Source organism: Oryctolagus cuniculus, chromosome 1, assembly GCF_964237555.1.
Source record: "Oryctolagus cuniculus chromosome 1, mOryCun1.1, whole genome shotgun sequence".
Classification (NCBI taxonomy): Eukaryota; Metazoa; Chordata; class Mammalia; order Lagomorpha; family Leporidae; genus Oryctolagus; species Oryctolagus cuniculus.
Genome location: NC_091432.1, coordinates 187,873,569 through 187,895,532, shown reverse-complemented (window position 1 = coordinate 187,895,532; position 21,964 = coordinate 187,873,569). Strand labels below are relative to the sequence as shown.

The 21,964-nt window shown below is 35.3% G+C and overlaps 1 long non-coding RNA gene across 6 annotated transcripts in view; it reads right to left on the bottom strand.

Moving 5' to 3' along the window:
- The window catches only part of LOC103346257 (uncharacterized), a 1,098,305-nt gene that overhangs the window by 301,651 nt on the left and 774,690 nt on the right, over positions 1–21,964 (bottom strand). For all 6 annotated transcript variants that reach the window (XR_011380304.1, XR_011380303.1, XR_011380310.1 and 3 more), the window contains one exon: positions 19,764–19,862. This is a non-coding gene — a long non-coding RNA (uncharacterized lncRNA). The remainder of the gene's footprint in view (positions 1–19,763; positions 19,863–21,964) is intronic.

The following is a 21,964-nucleotide window of genomic DNA, read 5'->3' as shown; positions in this document are numbered from 1 at the left end:
TGCATCTCTAATGAAAGGGAAGGCAAAGTCCCACAGCAGGAGGGCATGGAACTATACACAGCAGTAAAATATATCATATTACCAAATGGAGGAAGACATGAACACTCTCAAAAATGTATCTCTTTTGTGCCTTAGAACAATATTTTTCAAAATATATTTCCCCAATCTGCAGAATCACCTGAGATTATGTTAAAAATAAACAAATAAAAAGCAAACTCCTTCCTCAACCCCAGATATACGGAATCAAAAACTCTGTAGGTAGTATTGAATTATCTGTTTTAACAAGATCTCCAGGTAATTCTGAAACACACCAAAGTTTGAGAAGCACTATTCTAGGAGATGCACTTTAGTAAACCTAGGAAGGAAAAGATAAAATCCAGAAAGGAGGAAATACAACATCTGAGAAAGGTGAAAAAATAAAATCATTGTATCAAACCTAGACATCATTTAAGTACACTGGGAAAACTTGCACAAAAATAACTGTGAGGAGGAACAGAATTTTATAGCTTGACATGTTAATATATTTGGAGAAAAAATATTCATATGTACATAGAAAACTAAATTCAATTAAAGATTATTAACTCCAGGGTATTTTGATAGAGATTTAGAGAAAGGCAATGACAAAAAAAATCATATCTCACTACAACATTTGGAAGTGAACTATATTCACAAAGTTATTACACTGGAAATATATTTTATTAATCCACAAATTAATTGATAACTGCTAAACTAATAGGGTGAGAGAAGGAAAAGTCAGGATGAAAGTTTGGGTTGAAAGCCAAATCATCAAATATAACAGATCAATATTTACTAAAATGAGTAAATAAGGTAACTGAAATATAATTCCATTATTTAAATGAATTTATATATTTTAAAAAATCAACATGCTACAGGCTGGCGCTGTGGCACAGCTGGTTAACGCCCTGGCCTGAAGTGCCAGCATCCCATATGGACACCAGTTTGAGACCTGGCTGCTCCACTTCCCATCCAGCTCACTGCTATGGCCTGGGAAAGCAATAGAAGATCAAGTCCTTGGGCCCCTGCACCCATGTAGGAGACCCAGAAGAAGCTCCTGGCTCCTGGCTTCTGATCAGCACAGCTCTGGCCATTGTGGCCAATTGGGAGTGAACCAGTGGATGGAAGACCTCTCTCTCTTTCTGCCTCTGCCTCTCATCTCTCTGTGTAACTCTGACTTTCAAATAAATAAATAAATCTTTAAAAAAAATCAACATGCTAGAAAAATTATACCTAAACAAGTGCTGAGAAAGTGGTATCATTTGGCTCCTTTCCTTGGGGAATGCTGATGACTGACCTTTCTGACAAAAGTCATGTAATATAATTTTAATCTTTAAAAAGTATACATAGTCACTGATAAAAATTAGAATTTATCTTAATAGAATCACAACCAATTAATTACACAGTAGTATGTACAAATAAATAAAAGTCAGCACACTCTAAGAGCAAAGAAAATTCTAGCAAGCATGGTGCAAAAAGTTGAAAGTCATCCTAGATTCATTCCTTCTCTTATATTCTGCACTCAGCTCCTCAGCAATTCCTACTGACCTAAGTCCAAAATACATCTGGGATCTGAACACTGCTTAAGAACTTCAATGTCAGCACCCATCAATTCTGACCCCCAACAGCCTTGAAACTAAAAAGTCCTAACTCAAACTCTGCTTCATCTGTGTGTGTAACCTGCTCTCCCTTATCACCTCCCCATCCTTTGAGAATAGGAAAAAGGCACTCTGCATTCATGGTTTTCTTCCCTCTCTTTGGGCTTCAGTCTTTGAGGTGGTCTGCTTGCCTTTCTCCATTTTCCCCCATTCCTGCTCTCCCTCAGAAATTGCGGTCTGCTCTCCAAGGTTCATCTGTCGCTGTTCTTCAAGCTAAGAAGTATAAATCAATAATCCTGCTTCCTCCTGGATGGCTCAGTATTTCAGCTGAAATGGTTATATTCTTTTTTAGCAGGATTATCCTGGTGGACACAGTCAGTGAGGTCAGAGAAGGAAGTCCACCTTGTCACAGTACTACCTGATTGTTTCACTTAAATAATAATATCCAAATTTTCATCTCCATTTTTTCTGATTTCATCCAATTCTGTTCTAAATATGTGTGATGTTACCACCCTGAAAGCCCAATAGATAATTGTGAACTCTGGCAGCTAAAACATGAGTTTTGGTATTCTAAATAAGCTACAAGCAACAGAAGAAACAAACACAAAGTCCAAAGATCTCATGAAGGTATAATTTTATGTGGAATTTTATAGGGTAATTTTTCTTCTATTCAATAACCACATCCTTTAAAATATGATATACATGTATGCTTTCAAAGAATAGTGATGCAAAATTATTTAAATATAAAATGTTATTTTGTAAATAACAAACATTAAATAAATAATCACAAAAATTGTAGAAAATTCCATTCAGGAGAGGACTTGATACTCACCCTTTACTGGTGTTTTACATATTCTGCTTCTGGTGAGTGTATCAAGTTTCACCATGTGCCAATCTCATTTTACCATGGAAATTCTCACAACTCAATTAGGGATATGTGCTATTGTCTCAAGTTGATGAAAAACTCTATGTCCAAAGAAAGGAAATGATCTGTTTGAAGTCCTAAAATATCTTAAGTATTAGGTACAACATATTTGGGAAAGGATAAGAATGTATAAAGGTAATGAATCCATAACAGTTTGGCATATTTGAGGTGACCTGGTAAGAAGAACATTTCTAGAAAGGAAAACTGTCAGAGAAACATTTTGTACCCATCATTTTTTTTATTTGCCCAACCCTAGCTTATAAACCTATATAAATATTTGAGAAAAGGAGAGGAGAAAAATGAAATTTATATATAGATAGATTTATAGATAATTAATATAGAAAAATTAATTGCTTAAATACTTTTACATAAGCAGCATAGGAACTAATTAGGATGGGGGACTGGCACTGTGGTGTAGTGGGCTAAGCTGCCACCTGTGGTGTCAACATCCCATATAAGCACTGCCAGTTCATGTCCTTGCTGCTCCACTCAGATCCAGTTCCCTGCTGATGGTCTGGGAAAGCAGTAGAAGATGGCACAACTGCTTGGGCCCCTGCATGCACGTGGGAGACCCAGAAGAAGCTACTGGCTCATGGCTTTGGATTGGCACAGCTCCGGCCATTGAGCCACTTGGGGAGTGAATCAGCAGACTGAAGACCTTTCTGTCTTTCCCTCTCTCTACATCTCAAATAATTAAACTCTTAAAAAGGAAAAAAAAAAAACTTTAGGAGGTGTGGGCTTTGTGGCACAATGGTTAAGGCACTGCTTGGAATGCCAAATCCTGTATCAGAATGCCCAGGTTCAAGTTCTGGCTCAGCTCCTAATTTTTTTTTTTAAAGATTTATTTATTTATTTACTTGAAAGTCAAGTTACACAGAGAGAGAAGCAGAGGCAGAGAGAGAGGTCTTCCATCCACTGGTTCACTCCCCAGTTGGCTGCAATGGCTGGAGCTGCACCAATCCGAAGCCAGGAACCAGGAGTCAGGAGCTTCTTCCGGGCCTCCCAAACAGGTGCAGGGGCCCAAGCACTTGGGCCATCTTCTACTGCTTTCCCAGGCCATAGCAGAGAGCTGGATGGGAAGTGGAGCAGCCAGGACCCGAACCAGCGCCCATATGGGACACCGGCACAGAAGGCAGTGGCTTTACCTATCATACCACAGCGCCAGCCCCTCAGCTCCCAATTTAAACTTTCTGATAGTGCACACTCTGGGAGTCGGAAGGTGATAGCTGCCCATGTGAGAGATTCAGATGGAGTTTCTTGCTCCTGTCTTTGGCCTAGCCTAGGCAAAAAGAAGTGTTTCCTCCACTCCCTCCTTTTCAAATAAATATAGAAAACTTTTAAAAAATTATGGGGTGGGTGTAGATATTCAAATTTCTTAAAGTGACAAAATAAAGCAAAAAAACAGCAATAACTACTCTAACCAAGTGTCCTAACTTGACATTTTCCATAAATGATAGTCTGACATTAACTACCATAAAAAGCAAGCAGAACTATATAGGACAAACTCAGGTAGTATACTCATAGAGAAAAAAAAAATCTACTTAGAAAAGAAGAGGCAAAAAAATATGAAACATTCACAAGTCAACTAATCTAGACTTCTCAAAAAAGTGAAGACCTTTAAACAAAGAGGCAGGAAGATTCAGAGACTAAAGAGGTAAAGCAAACTGAAGTAAGATGTGAAACTTAAGTGAATCGTGGGATTATTTAAGGAAAAGAATAGTAGTTGCAAAGACATGCATACTAAATTATTGCAGGAAGTTCCTTGTTGACTGCAATTTATTTACAAATAATTTAAAATATACAGACAATAGAGAAGTCAAGAAAATATACAGGCAATAGAGAAGTCAAAAGCAATAAAATGTTAACAGTTGGTGATTCTAAGTGCTGGATATCCAAGTTTTTCTAATTTTATTTTGAGAAAACAGTAAATAAAAACTTGGGAAACTTATTTGAAGTTCATTGATTACTCAACATAGATATGTATAAATATGTTTATAACCTACTATTATAAAATCTCCATTCCAAACACATAGAATTAAAGAAAGCATCATGAGAATCTAAGCAATTATACAGCATATATTTTACCTAGCTTCCAGAGTCAAATTGGAACTGTCCACAGTTAAGAGTTAGGAAGAAATGAGGTATGTAAAAAGTCACTCAAAACTACAATTTAAGGCATGTATTTGTTTCATTGACTATGAAATTCACAATACTACAAAGAAACACACTAACTATATTTTATACAACAAATTAATGGTTACAGGAAATATTTTTTTACTTTCACAGCTCAAAAAAAGAGAAAAGTCTCAATTTTGGTGATACTATCTTCTAGATTTCCAGAATTGTTCTCTGATTTGTATCTTCTCTATGAGTGATAAACTAGCTGTGCATTGGTATAAAAGTCAATTCATAAAACAAGATATTTTGGCTGAGTACTAGTTTGAATATGATAAATTTATGAGATGTTGCTAGTGATTTTAGTTTTGAGGATTAGAATTAGATAAATAAATTATTCACTATAAAAATCAATTATTTTAAGAAATAAATGCAAAGAACTTGAGAAGCATCAGATAAATTACATCTCTATTTAAGACTTTACTAGTCCCCTAACATCAATAATCTTATTCTTCTCAGTACTACACATATTTGATTGAGTTGGTGATCCAGAGCTGGCACACAAGTTTTTGGTTTTTTTTTTATTTTTAACATGATTTTTCTAATGAAATATGTAGTCACACAGGGGTCAATGCACCCTCACAGCTTCACACTAACTCACTCAGCATAGGAATACTGTCCATTTCCTCTCCCTGCCATATGCCCTGTTAGCCTTCACTTTATTGTAATATGACTTCTACCATCTACATTTGTAAAATTACTCTCCATAAATTCAGAGACATCTTTAAACTTTTCAAATCTAATGGATACTTTTTAAATTCTTATCTTACTGCACTTCTCAAATTGCCAAGGTGTCTTTGATCACACACTTCTTATTGAGACCATTCTTTCAACTCCTATGGCAACACACTCTTGTCTTTGATCAGAATAGTTCAAAGTTTTGTACAAAATTCACTGGCAATGATGCTACAGTCGAGGCCCAAGCTGCAAGGAACAATCATCGCAGGCCATGGTACACAAAGAGGCTCTACTTATTTTTTTCTGTTGCCTTTATATTTTAAAATTACTTATAATTGTATTTATAAGCATCATTACACTTGAAATGGTGAAGACGTCTGTGTGGGTTGGATTCTAGAATAAATGAACATAATAGTTTTGCAGCAATAGTTTTTTTTAACCAAAAATAGGAAACTCCATAAAAATTGAGGCAAGTATAATTTATAATTGGAAAACAAGATTAGTTCTATTTTAAAATATTTTGAAATTATTAGTCAACTAATATAAGCCTGACAACACCTTAATAAGCAGAATTAAATTCATCAATAGTATATATATGTATACTTGTATATATATGGCACATACTAAGACCAACAAAAATAATAATTCCAACATCAATAATCATAATTTGTTTTCCTACCCATAGCATAGAAGATAATCAACCTGGAGTGTCCTACTGTTAAAGGTTTGTTGATTATTTCTCTCTCTTATTCTCTCTTTCTACAGATATAGATATAGATATATACAAAGTATTTGTTTACACATATACTTAAACTGTATGCTTCATACATTTTGTGGTATATTACAAAGCACTACATTAAATTTTAAGTGGGAGATGGTAAAATGTTCGCTTGATTAAAGCAAATATCCTTAACAAGAAGTAATTCAGTAAAAATTAACTTTTCTATTATTTAGTTAGGAAGAAAACTTCCTCCAAAGTGATGAATATTTCCTTGACTAGAATTATTATTCTTGGTAATGAGCAGTGTTCTATGAAAATGAGGATTTAATATGTAACCAATTAGTAAAAAAATTAAGTCAATTACCAAGCACAATTTTCCATGTTAAACATTAATTAAATTCTGAAGTATTTTTAATAAATTTAATACAGAGAAAATGAATTAAAAGAAAAGGTCAATTTAACTTATTAATCAAAATAGTGTTTATCATAACATAAGGATATATTTTTATCAGATAAATTTCATAGAATTTAGATTATGCATTATTTTAAGAACTAATTTACCATTTGGAGTACTAATAATATTTTATGCAGCAGAAAAATATATATTTCTTAATTAACATTTAGTTGATACACGACAAAACATTATATCAAGTATTGTGATAGATTATTGAAGGCTGAAGGAACATGGATGTCAAATCAAAATCGTTCATTAAATTTAGTAAAAACTATGGTAAAATCGTTGAAATCAGGTTAAGGATCAAAGTTCACTGTTTTAAGAATAGTGTATATTAATATAGCCACAAATGTACAAGTACATAATTGAAAACATCCAAGCACACATATGTGCTCTCAGCAATTAGAGGCTATGAAAACAGGTGCAAGGTAACAATGGTCTCAACAGCTCTGAGGCCTAACCATTAGAAACAACTGGAAGTTTTAAACATTGTTGCCTGTTCCCTGGGTATCTATATGCTTTTTTTATCATTAATTTTGAGAAACAAAACGAGAGAAATAGAAAAACAGAGACCGAGATTTTTCCATTTGGTGGTTCACTCCCAAATACCCACAGTGGCCAGGGCTAGTCCCGGCCAATGTTGAGAACTAGAAACTCAATCTGAAACTCCTTTATGGGTGGCAGAGATTTGAGTCACCACTTGCTGCCTTCCAGGGTGTATATTCCAGCAGGAACCTGGAATTATGGTTGATCTGTGACTTCAACCCAAGCATACTGATATGGGAAGAAGAGCTGGGATCTGAACCCAGGCTTTCTAATCTGGAATGTGGGCATCTCACCTCTGCTAATGCCAGATCTGGCATGTCTGCTCTAGGTGATTTCCAAGAAGATTGGATGAATCAGTATTTTTAGAAACCCCCAAGTGAAATTTTCTAATTCACAGAATAGAGATTATGATTGATTCACTGTGAATCAACACAGCTCCATGTAGTCCAATAAGCTGAATTCTACAGCAGCCTCTCTGCACTGCTCTGAGAATCAATAAGGCTGACATAGAGAGGTCTGATATATTACTTACAAAGTAGTTATTTTACCTATGTTTAAGAAAAGTGAGCATATAAAAGAAAATTTAAAGAGACAAGAAATTCCAAAAGTGCACTAAAAATGAATTTCGCTATAATTTTTGCTTTTAAAATAACTAGAAAGAGAATTTCAAAGCAACTTTGTTACATGAAGAGGAGTGTCTTCACATAGAAAATAGAGCTCAGGTGATCGTTAAGGTGGTACTGTGATCCCAAAGCAGAGAGATGAAAATACTACCAAGCTGATGTCTTTCAACAAGGAGGAAACTGAAGCTCAATGGTATGGGAATAAAATAGGCAGAGAACATGCACATTTAATTTTACAGATGAATGACCTAAGTCTTCCAGGCAACCATAATGTGTACCTATTGGTTAATTTTAATTCCCAGTAGTGAATTGATTTTCAGCAGATTGGAGTTACTTTAGACATCAGTAGCTTCTATTGCACAACGGATGACAATTATTTTGTTCTTCCAAGACTAAATAAATATGGAAAAATGTCTGATTTGATAAAATGAGGGAAAAGTTATGAAAAATTGGATTTATTTACAACAAACTAAGACTGTTGTTGTGAATAGTCTCTCAGATGGTACTGTGCAACATTAGAAACTTTTTGGCCTGGAATTAAAATGTGATAAAACCCACCCATAGTTGGCCTAAAAACACCCTAGAATATGGGTGGAGGATGATTAGAAGAGATTTCAAATCAATTAAGATTGAATATTTAAAGCTTATTCAAATGTGGATATTTTGAAACAATAAATAAATGTTTGTTTTAATTTTAAGAACTCAGTGAAAGGTAGAAGATTGAAAAGATTACATTAGTTGATTTCCTAAAGATGATTAAATATAGAATTACAGATTTACTAGAAATTTTTTAAGATTTCAATATGAAGACAAAATGGAAATATGAGGTACTTGTGAATGACAATGTATTCATTTCTAATCATTTTGTATTTCAAATTTAGACCATGTTATAATTTTCCATTTTTCAAATTTGTAACAATACATTACCTAAAGAAATTATATTAAAACCCCTAGTTTATTGTGAGGTCAATTATTTTATTATATCCTTCTGTCTTTTATTTATTTGTGATTTTATTTCTGGCTTCACTACTATTGGATGTTTAAATTCTAAATATTTATGTTATAAAGAGAAAAGAAAGCAATTAAATCTAAAATTTCCCTCTGAATTTCATGTATATTTTAAAAAGTCAGAAATGTTTTAAACTAAAACTAAACAACTTTTCTGCTACAATTAGAGGTAAAACGTGGATTTTGGTATTCAAATGTAATTAAGATTGAGTATAAAGATTGTTGATATAAATCTTATGAAAAGAATTACATTATGCCAATTTGCACTGTAGAAATTCTGAGGCACCCACATATGAAACATGAGTAGGAAAACAATTTTTAAATTGAACCTGATTACATTTTCTTTCTAGAAGTTAATTGATGGAGTATAATTACAAGCAACCACTTGCTAAGGGATATATTCTTACACATTTCAAAACACAAATGAGAAAAAAAGAGTTTATCCTTGTCATCTATTTATAAGCCAACTCTAAAAATTTGTGACCAACCTGTGACATAGCAGGTATTGCTTGTATAAAAGTTTACCTTTTCAACAAGCTATGGCCAAGACAGGTTAAGACAGGTTAAGCCACTGAGGATCTAAGTTTAGCAAGAAAATCAGTTATAGGTGTAGAAGGCTGACTTTCTTTTATCCAAAAGTCATGAACATATTATCCCATATTAGTTTCTAAAAGATTTAGATCTAAAATCTACCTGGATTTCTGTGCTTCATGTTAGATTTGTTTTTATATGGAAATGTACTGAACTAACATAATTTATTAGAAAGATCAACTTTTCTGTATTGTTTTGCCATGCAGTATATATCAAAGAAAAAAAATTTTCTGAATGTTTTATCTGTCCCTTTAAAACTATTTTCTAATACTCATGACAGTATCAGTGTTTTACTTTTAGTAATATCATAATAAATCTTAATAGTAATAAAGCAAATCCTTGATATCTGTTATTTTGGCATCTTTGCTATTTTTAAAACTTCTACTCTAAATAAATTTTATAATCAATTTCTACCAAAAACAATGAAGTAAAGATTTGAACTTCTCCATAATGAATCTTTCAATTCATGAACAAATATTTTACTAAAATTTTTTAGGCATCTTTACTTTTTCTCAACAATATTCATACAATTTCCATTAGAGGTCTTACATATGTGTCATTGAATTGTATCCAATACATTTCTAATTATTCATGCCATCAAAATATATCCTTTATATATCATTTTCCAAATTCCTATTGTTGCTTTGTGGAAATATAACTACTAAATGGATTTGTTAATTCTAATTGTCTATACTTATATTCTTCAAGGATTTCCATATATAAAATAATTTTATGTAAGTGATCACAAATTTGTTTTTCTTTCTAATATCTAAATTTTATTTGTTTTTCTCATCACAATACACCTTATAGACTTCTACAACAATGTTGATGAGAAGATATAGTGAATGTTTGATATTCTCTAAAAAATGTTTTAATATTTCCTTCTTATTATATCATTTCCTAAAGGTCTATAGACACCATTTATCATACCAAAAAAAATTCCTTTTATGCCTAGCTTCATAGTGGGATTATTTTATATCAATGAATGTTGAATTCAATGGAAAACATTGTTTATGTGTCTTTCTAGCAGATCATGTGAACTTTCTCTTTTGTCTTATTAATGTGGTAAATTTTTAGAGCTGATTATGTTCCCTTTTAATATTTCGGTTATTTGTATTTTCTCACCTTTTTCTTAATTATTGTTCCTGGGATTTAACAATTACATTAATATTTCAACATTTACTTCTCATTGCTGATCTTATGTGTTTTATGATTCTACTAACATCTACCTTCTTATTTCTTACATCTTCCATTCATTGTTCTTTATAAACAGTTTACAATTATTTGTCCAATATTTAAATGGGAAAAGTATGGAAAGATCGAGGCTGGGTAAGAAGCTCTCATGATAGTACAACAAGAGACATCAATTAGAACAGCTAATCAAGCACCAAGCCACCTTCACTGGATAAGGAAGCTAATAAATTAGTGATAGAACAGCACAGAAACTATATAGCAAGCAGAGAGAAAGGACAGGTGGGCCACAATGGCCAGAAGCTCCTACTTCACCTGCTCCAAGCAGGGAATTTCACCTTAGAGGAAGCGTAAGAAAACTCCAAGACCTTGCCAGCAACAGGGACCAGCAGCCCTGTCTATGGGAGAATTCTATTCCCCCCTGGCTTTGACACCATCCTCAAAAGACTTTCCTGTATTTTAGCATGGCCAGTCCAGTGATCAGACCCACACAGCACTTTACACAGCCTGGAGGACAGTGGGGACAGGGCAGTAGGATAGACAGCCCTTAGGACTCTTGAAATGACGCCCATGCCATCAGAATTCAGAACCAAATTCTTCTCCATGGTCTCCCCACTTCCTCAACCACTTAAAAAAATTGCTCAATTGCTCATTGTTGCTGGGTTCTCCTATATCTATCCAGTCTGACTTACAGAAGCTCAGAGTATCCTGTACAATGGGGACTGATCTCACAGTGGTGTTAGAGGGCTCTGTACAGAGTGAATCAGTACTCTATATAGTGTGTGTTTGGGTAGGTAAAGGGACTCTGAAAACATTGGTTGGCTCCAAGAACCTCTCCCCCAACAGACAGTAGCCAGAAGTGCCCACCATGCCCAATCTCTAGTATCACTCTGGACTCTTGGTCTACCCGTGAACTGTGGCCACTATGAACAGAGCTCCCCAGCCCTACTTAGTGCATATCCCTGGGGCTCAGGTGTAGGCCGTAGGTGCCAAGTCCAGAAACATCTTGCCCACTAGAATCTTTGTGCTGAGCATAACACAGTATAATACTATGGCTTACTGGGAACTCTGGCTCTCAGGATCTGTGAATTGCCCAACATGGGCTCTAGGCTCTGGGCTCCAGCTCCTTCCATGAAAGCTAGCAGAATTTTGGTACTGCTACTCACTTGATATTTGTACCTGGGCTAGCTGCACATAACCCAAACAAGTAAATAGCTCACAAAGTGTAGACTAAGATATCATGTCCCGTGGTTACAGAGGCAAAGTCATTTTTGCCTATCTAGCCACTCTGAGACAGAATAGATGGGTTCACTTCCTACACTTAGCATTAGTGCAATTCTTGAAACTCTGAATCAGAGCAACAGTAAGAAGTCTCTAAATTCACTCAGCTCCTAGAGCCAGGATTGATCTTGTGACTCTAGAACCTAACTTTGAAATTAGCTGAGAATCTATGTGCCAGGTACACCCACAACACTACTGCTCCCAACCCACTGAGCAGCTCATTACAAGTCCCTCCCTCAAGAGACAACTGCAGATCTGTGTAACAGGTGTTTCAGTGACTACACTGAACCATAGGAAAAGCCAATATCTCTACTACAGTTGTCATCAACTATAGCAAATAAAGGCATAGGGAGACCAAAATATGAATGTAACTGAAACTAAAGACAAAGCACTCTATAAATCAATACCTAGAGTTATCTCCAGGAATAAAGCCTCCAATCAACAAAATCCATCCTCCAGAAGTGATAGAATCAAGAAATATTCCTCCACCCAAAGATGCACAAAAGTCAAAGTAGATAACAAAAAAAAATGAAAGAGGAAGTCAGTATGACGTTTCAAAATGAACACAGTAATATGTTAATAGTGGACTATGAGGAGAGAGTGACAAAATGCCTGAAAAAGAATTCAAAAGAATCATTGTCAGATTACTTAAAAATTCAGAAACAGTTTAAATGAAATTATGAAATCAGAACATGACACATGGGTGAGAATTCAGCAGAGGTAGATATGTTGAAAATGAACTAAACAGAAATATTAGAAATGAAGTGCTCACGAAGTCAAATTTAAAAATACAGCAGAAGGCCTTAACAAGAGACTAGATGAAGCAGAAGAAAGAATATGGGATTCAGAAAGACAAACATCACATTTTCTCTAATTGCTAGAAGTTAATATATAAAGAGCATCATTATATTCTTATAATTGTACCTAGGGTCTACATTGAATCTGTTCTCTTCATATTAATATATCACATGATTGATGAGAATCATGTCATAGTATTTATCATGCATATGCTGTGACCCTGAGAATCTAATGTATTAATAAATTGAATTTTTGAAAAGAAAATTTTATTAAATAATTACTTAAAAAAACTTAAAGATACTTACCTACTAAATTTTTCAGCATTTGTTTCTTTTAATATATACAATTAAGTCTATAAGGGCCCCTATAAGCTTCTGTTTTCCCATATCATGAAAATTTTTATTTGTATAATTTTTTTCAACCTTTAGTAAAAAACCTCTTCTAATATCCATTGAGATTCCTTATTTTACCTGTGAGTCTTAGGATTTAAGTTTTATAAGACTTTTTGTATTTATGATTAAATGGTAAAATACTTTGAACATTTTTTACAAATCTGACTTTTGATCTATTCCTTTTATCCTCTCAAAAAAGCCCATGTGTTTGTGTGTGTGAGCTCTTTATACTGTATTCACTTTATGTCATATTTATTTTTGTATTTTCATCTTTATTGATTTATGGCTTTATTTTGTATAGGTCATTGATTCCTCTACAAGGTATCTATGGAGTTCTTAAACATAACTATTTCTAAGTATTAATATTCATATTGTAATTGCTTTACATTTTCATTTCATAGTTTTTAATCACATTTTTGCTGTGTTCTTCTAAAATTTTTATTAATTTATTTTTAGTTTATTTGAAAAGCTGAGATAGAAAGTGACACAGAGAACAAGGTCTCCCACCCACTACTTCACTCCTCAAATGCCATCAACAACAAGAATTAGGCCAGACTGAAGCCACAGGACAAAAACTCAATTCAAGTCCCCCAGGTAGGTCTTCCAAATGTGGGTGGCAGGAATTGAACTCTTTGAGTGATCACCTGATGCCTGCCAGGGCTTGCATAGCATAGCATAGGCACTCCAATATGGTATTTGGATTTCTGGGGAGCAGGGTCCGTCTCCCGCAACATGGAGGGGTGCCCGGGAGACAAATAAGTACTGAGACTGTGGACTGAAACTAACTCTATGCGTCTGATCTCCCACCATATGGCACTGAGAGGGAGTAAACAAATCTTACACAGCTGCTTCATTAATTAGCTGATTCCTGATCCAACCTCTGATTGGAAGAAAGCGGCATGCTCAGCACGTGGACAGCAGAGCACCGATTGGTGGGAGAGGACTATAAAAGGGGGAGAGAGACAACATGCGGGGCCCCCTGAGAGAGTCAGTCGAGAGCTCGTTGGTGCCACTCCTCCATGGAGGCAGGGAGCGGCAGCAAATCCGTGAAGGACTGGGGAAAGAAAACAGCGTCTGGTGTCGTTCCTCTGCAAGTGGGGGAGCGACAAGTGGTTCCGTGACTCAGATATGGACTGCTGGGAGAAAGCCGGGAAGGAGAAGGGAGAAAAATAAAAGCCGCGGGAAAGCTAAACTGTAGCGGAGACGAAAGCTAGGCCATGATTCGGAAAAGCCGCGGGGGAGAGAGAGACAGAGACAAAAAGCCGCGGGAAGAGAGCTGCGGGGAGAGAAAGACGAAAAGCCGCAGGGAAGCTAGGCCGTAGGGAGACGAAAGCTAAACTGTAGCAGAGACAAAAGCTAGGCTGTGATTTGGAAAAGCCACGGGGGGAGAGGAAAGCCGAATAGAGAGAAATAAAATAAAGAGAAATAAGAAAGCCGAAGAGAGGAAAATAAGAGAGCCGGGAAATGCCAGGGAATAGAGAAAAATAAAATAGAGAGAAATAAGAAAGCCTCCCCACAACATGGCGATGAGAGGACTCGGATTCGGACTGCTTAGGGTGATAAGCACCTGCGGGCAACTCTAGCAGAGCAGAGTATGTGCCGCAGGGCACCAAAGACAAGCGCGTATCAATGCCACAAAGAATAAAAAGAAGGGGGATCTGTGGGGAGCAGGGTCCATCTCCCGCAACATGGCGGGACGCCTGGGAGACAAATAAGTACTGAGACTGTGGACTGAAACTAACTCTATGTGTCTGATCTCCCACCATATGGCACTGAGAGGGAGTAAACAAATCTTACACAGCTGCTTTGTTAATTAGCTGATTCCTGATCCAACCTCTGATTGGAAGAAAGCGGCATGCTCAGCACGTGGACAGCAGAGCACCGATTGGTGGGAGAGGACTATAAAAGGGGGAGAGAGACAACATGTGGGGCCCCCTGAGAGAGTCAGTCGGAGAGCTCGTTGGTGCCACTCCTCCATGGAGGTGGGGGAGCGGCAGCAAATCCGTGAAGGTCCGGGGAAAGAAAACAGCGTCTGGTGTCGTTCCTCCGCGAGTGGGGGAGCAACAGGATTCCCCAAGATGTCTCAACTATTGCATAAAACACCGATGCCTTGCCTTGTTGTTTCAGTCTCTTTGAATATAGCATAATACTTAAGAGTCTGTGTTCAACATATCCAATATCTGAAGCCCTCTTTTCTCTATTGCTTATACTAATTACTCAAAGTTGCTGTGTACAGTTATCTGCCTTGTCATTTTTATTTTATCTCATAAATTGTGCTTTAAGTTACTTACTGAAATGGTTTGAGGACAAGAAGATATTATCTTCCTCTAGGGAGGATTTAACTTGGCAGTGCAGTGCTAGGCTCCTGGGGACAGTTATAATCTGAGAACTCTTTATTTGAATTTGAATCACCAAATCATTTGACTTTGTGAGGCTTCACATACTTGTCACTGAAATTTATATTTAATGGTGGAGTTCTAGAATTCCTCTTCAAAGCTTTGGGATGTAGTAAGATCATACTAGGTTCTGACTTCCAATTTTTTCCCTATATACTCAAAAGTATATTGTCAAAAGTGCTGTTCAGACTCAAACATTTCTTCTTGCCAATTTGAATGTGTTATGAGAATAAAGACCATGGTAAACTCCCTGGAATTCTGAGTTCTCCAAAATCTCGGCTCAGAAGTTCTTATAATACATTGTTAGCTCTTTGAGGTCTTCACATACATATATACTTTATATATTCAAGATTCCCCTAGCTTTCCCTCTTAACAATATCTTCTGAATTCTTAGAAATGGAAATCATTAAACCATTTTTGAAGGGTATTGTGTACCAGACTAAGGAAACTAATCCTTTAGGCAAGATCTTAAACCATGTTAACTCCAACAGTGTGGGGGAGAGGGAGAGGGATTTCTATGAAAGACATACGCAGAAAAATTGATTCATAAAGGACTAGAGCTAGAAACTGTTTGTTTTAATCATCAACAACCATGTAGGGGTGTGAAAGTGTGGTGTAAAAGAGATGCCTGGGGACTGGCACTATGGTGCAGGAGGTTAATCCTCTGCCTGCAGCGCCCACATCCCATATGGGTGCCAGTTCTAGTTCTGGCTACTCTACTTCTGATCCAGCTCTCTGTTATAGCCTGGGAAAGTGCTAGAAGATGACCCAAGTGCTTGGGCCCTGCACCTGCCTGGGAGACCTGGAAGAAGCTCCTGACTCCTGGTTTCAGATTGGCTGAGTTCCAGTCATTGTGGCCATTTGGGGAGTGAACCAGCAGATAGAAGACCTTTCTCTCTGTCTTTCCCTCTCACTGTCTGTAACTCTATCTCTCAAATAAATAAAAGAGAAAGATGCCTGAAATCAACATTTCAGAAGGAAACACTACAGATTTTGGAGATGGATGAAGTGAAATAAAAGAAATTTCAAAGTTTTGCGATTAGAAGAATGAGAAGTCAAATGAGAATGAGGGGGCATTGACAACATTATATGTATATGTATATGTTGTATATTTATATATATAATGTCCATAATATTGCCAGACAAAATATTTACAAAGATGTCATCAAGCAATTATAAAAGAGAATGAAATTTGTAGGAGAATTTGAAACTACATTCTGAAATCTGGAAATTTTTATGTTAGAACTATCCCATGACTTTTATAACGTTAACAATAGCATACATCAGAATTATTTCCCCCTCCTTCAAGGAGCTCATAACTCTCTTTCATAGAACAGCAGCTACTATGTCAACAAAGTCATTCACATTTTGATTTAAAGTTTCATAGTGGTCAGGAGGCTTGTTCAATGTTATTAATTGGTGGAGATTTCAATCCCTTCAGGTATAAATTAGTGTACTTTTCACAATATCAATATAAGGGTGATGAGAAGAGAGTCAACATTAATTGAAGAATTAAAATTTTCTGAGGAGATTATACATTTGGTCCATTTTACTGTTTAAAATAAAACTAGACATTATTTACTTTTTATCTAAAAAATTATACTTTAAAAATTTTACCAAGGAATGTATTAATGTGCTTAAGTTTTATGGTAAGATATAAGGAAGAATATCAGAATTCAAATAATATGTAGAACAATTATAAAACTCTAATCCCTCTTATGTCAATGAAGTGTAAACTAATAAAAAGAAGAAAATGTAACAGTCTCTAAATTTCAAAATGGTATAATTGGGGATAAGTTAAGAATTGAATATATTTATTAATATTTGACATAATACACACATGGAGTATATGGACATTTTGCATATAGTGACACACTATATACTTTATAGTAGACACACATCCATGCATCAGTTAAGTGTTCCCACTAAAAGATCATTTACATAAGATTTAAACATAAAACAGTATCATTTATTTGGTGGAAAACTATGACTTATGATTCAAAATTTAATCCAGCTTGACTAGCAACTATTGAGAAGTTTTTATGTTATATCAGAGACCATAAAAAATCACATGTACAGAAGTGTACAAGCAGTGTGATCAGTACAAGTTAAAACACCCTGAGAGTTCAGAAGTACTGGGGAAAATAAAGAATACAGAAAGGACATGAGATTTTGATATTTGAGCCCTACATTAAAGGTGATAACATGCTTAACATATAGAGCGGGTAGAGCAGTCATCTCAACACAGGAGACAAAATGAGCAAAAGTGTGGGTGCTTTCATGTGCAAGCCATGCTTTTCAGCAATGCACCGGAGTTAAGAACTGTTAACTGATAGAAGGGGAGCTTGTAGGACCTTTCCATTGCCTGGATTAAGTCATGTGGTGAAATATGTTAATTAAAGACATGACAAATTAGCTTAGGGGAGCAAGTAGATAATATGGGACTTACTTTAACTGTATGCCTCATTTCTCAATTCTTGTAAGTTTAAATTCCAAATTCAGTTTTTTACTTACATACCCAATAAAAGGCAACAATGGGAAAAATTCTCTTCAATTATCAGTTTCGTCTCAAGGAACTATATTGATGTCCATGATTCCAACTCCCTTTCTTTCTGACATTTTGCACTCAGAACCCAAGGACCAATTAGAGTAGTCTTGTGTATACTTCAGATCTCCAATTTTGACTTTAAATTGCACAATGACGTCAGGTAAATAACTTTGTTTCAGCCCTCACGCTCATAGTTTCACTCTGCTCACTACTATTTTCAATAGATCTGAGAGGCATTTGAGCCCTGCATATTTTCTTTCTATTATCCTCTTTGAGTTTACTTTGGAGGATAAATCATAGTTTCTCATGCCTTATGGCAATGTGTCATTATAAAATATTTCATACCTGATGACCTTTGAGCATTTCTTATTCAAAGATTCATGAAAGCTTAGCATGCGGTATGTCTAATGATCCCTGTGTAAACACACTGAAAGCTCCCTCCTACAAAGTCACAGGCAGGTGGAAGACATATTTTCGACATTCTGTCTTCAATCTGAACGTCACTGGCAGTGCCTGACAGGTCTCATTTGCTAAATAAAGTACAATGTGTCAATTTGAAATAAATGTAAATTATCACCTTTCTTCCTTGTTAATTAAGGTCTGATTAATGCAGCACAAGCAGTTGTTGAGAGTACAGTAAGAGGATGACTTTTGTTGCAAAAACAAAACAAAAATTCTTAACTATAAATCATAGTCTGCCTCATGAATCAAACTTTGGGTTAGAAAGGTTATTTGGAATGATTCATTCCATCAGAACATGGACAGATGTTCACATCTCAGCCTCTTAATAAATAAATCCCAAGGAGTGGCTGGTAAAGGCACTGATGCACAAGAGGTAAGAGGTAGCAGTATAATGACCCAGACTTAAGATAAATCACAAAGGGCTAAATTCTAGGCTCAGCTTTACAAAAAAAAAAAATTGAAGATGCCTAATTCAAAAATTATTCATGTCACTTACAGTGAGAAAAATTTAAAAGCTGTACTAAAAGATGAATTTTACTTGTGTCTCCTATTCTACAAGTTTAAGAAATGAATTTTGGGTGAATAAAGGTTAATGGATAGAAATCAATAGAAATGTACTTTAGAAAAAATTAGTAAATGAAAAAAAAAATTCATTACATCCTCAAGCTCCATTTGGTTAGTTGTTTTTCCAAAGTACACCAAAAGGCAGAGAGAATGTAGGCTTCTAGTATAGGATAACTGCTTCAAAACACACAGATACAGCACTCTAAATTTTTTTAACTTTTCTGTCTTCTTTTAAAAATTTTCATCACATCAATTGATTTTCTAAAATAACAGTTGGAAAAATTAATCTTTCTATTTTTACCAAAATATGCTCATTATGAATATATATAAGCCCATTTTTAAACATGATGCTTTAAATGCAGTGGCTAATATATTCCTTAATTTGCTAGTATTGTCTTCTTGTCTGAAAGTGTGGATTTTCACAATAAAATACTATCATCTATAATTTCAAATTATCAAGATTTTTTGCTAATGTTTTCCTCTACATTTCATATAATTCCTGAGAACTATAATAATTTAATTTCAGCCATATAAGTAACATAAATTCAACTTTGTATGAATTCAAATTTGGTATAACAACTGTTGCTTAAGTTAGAATGGATAATGCTTTTGAACAGTGATAGGAAATTTTTTCTTTCATTCATTCAACCAAGAGGATTCCAATATCAAAATAATGAAGAAAGTTTTTGGATTTCTCCAAAGTAATCAGCTGCAATATTACATATTCTTTAGGAAATAAATGTTGGAGCAAATGTTTAGCCTAGCAATTAAGAAACCTGCATCCCACATTGGAGTACCTGGGTTCATTTTCCAGTTCTTGCTTCTGACTCCAGCTTCTTGTTCATGCAGATCCTGGGAGGCAGTGGCGATGTGTCAAGTAATCGGGCTCCTATCTCCTACAAGAGAAACATTGATTGTATTCTTTGATCTCAGGATTAGCCTCAACCCTGCCTCAGCTGCTGTAGGCATTTGCGGTAAACTACTGGATGGGAATTCATAAAATTTTTATTTGCTTCTCCTTCTATATCTTGTTCTCTCAAATACACACACACACACACACACACACATTTTTTGACACCCTATAACCATATCAATATATTTGTGCACATTCCTTTAAATAAGCCAAAGTTAATAAGCAAAGGAATAAGTTATAGATTACACAGAAAGATATAGATTCAATGATGGTGATCCATGATGCATTCTCCATTTAATTAGGCTATTCTTATTAAGGATATAGATATACAACATATATGTGGTCACAGATTCAGAATTTGCTAAACTTTGAAGCTAGTATATGATGACACCAACCAACACTATCAATAAAAAAGTAAATTGATAGTGTCTTTAAAATGTCCATTAATAATGATCTTTGAAGACAGTGGAGATACCACCCAATTAACCTAAAAAATCTATAAACCAACTGGAGTGACCCCCAAAAGAAATTTTGAATTTCTCTGAGATTGATAGTCAAGAGAATCCATCCTTTATAAAGCCCTTAAGAATTTCCTGAACTATCTATCTTTTCTTTAATAGAATTCACAACCTCTAAAATATGTGTGGGTCAAAGTCACTTGTTAACTCTGAAAATCACTCCTTTTTGCTGAAGCCTTATCCATAGGAACTGCATCTATGACTAATAGTAGTTGCTTAACTATTCATTCAATGTATTAATTAATAAATGATATCAATGATTTATCAAAGCCTAGTATACTTATGTAAAATGATAGCATAAAAATAAAATATATATCACACATTCACTCTCTCATTTAACCTCCCACATACAAAGGAAATTTATTTTATGTTGGAATGAACAAAATGTTCCTAGAGAGTTGGAGCAGAGGACCTGATAATAATAAAGAGTAACAGAGTTGTCCATAAGTATCTAAAATGTATGCATAATCATGGATTACTATATAATGGGTAGGGAGTTGCACTTAATGACCATTACATCTTGAAAGGCATTCAGTAGCTTCAGTAGCTTACAGATAAAGAAACCTGATTGTTTTTGTACATTTGTGTAGGAGAAACATCACCACTTCAATTAGATATAATTGGAAGACTGGGTGGCAGTTTAAAATGGGCTTACATATTCATTATGAGAATATGTCCTTGATAATGGAACTCACATTCTACTGTAAGGTCACCAATAAATTTAATCAATATATTCTTTCTATGTAGGCATGTGTAGATTGCTATATTATGGGATAGAGCTGAGCTTTTATTTAGATGTTCCTACTTGGCAGTCATGTCAGCCACTGAGATTGAACCTGCTCACCTAGATCCCTATTAGAACATATAACCCCTCTATGGTAGGTGAAGTTAGTCACTCTGAATCTTAACTCCTTCCATCATCTGTTCCCTTCTGATAGCTTATTATTGTGTTTGGCCATGTAACTTGGAAAGGACTAGAAAAGACAATTATGCCACTTTGGGTGCTGGCCTTACAAAGCCTCACAGTTTCTGCATGACTCTATGCACCTCTACCATCATGTTAAGGATATTCGCCTACTGATGGACCTTGTGCGTCAGTGGCTCCCTTCCACTGTGTTTCCAATCCAGCTTCCTGCTAATGCACAAGGGAGCCAGCAGATGGTTGCCTAGTATTTGGATTCTTGTCACTTTTATGGGAGACCTAGATAGAGTTCCAGGCTCCTGGTTTCAGCCTGGACCAGTCCTAGCTGTTAATGGTGTTTGAGGAGTGAAGCAAGTGATGGGAGATCTCTCTGTCTCTCTTTGTTGCTCTGCCTTTTGAGTAAATGAAAATAAAGACCTTTTTTTTAAAAAAAAAGGATATGTTTCTACTTTGATCTAATCTCATGTGAAGAACAATAGATTTATGAAACAGAGTTGCCAAATGGAGATCAGCCAGGTAAGCTGAACTCTAGTCTCCACTGCTTAAGTAGAGCCATGATAATAAATTATCATCTTTTAAAATACCTTAGCACTGAGGTAGTCTGTAATATAGCACTACTGTAACATTAGTTAATTGAAATAGTTT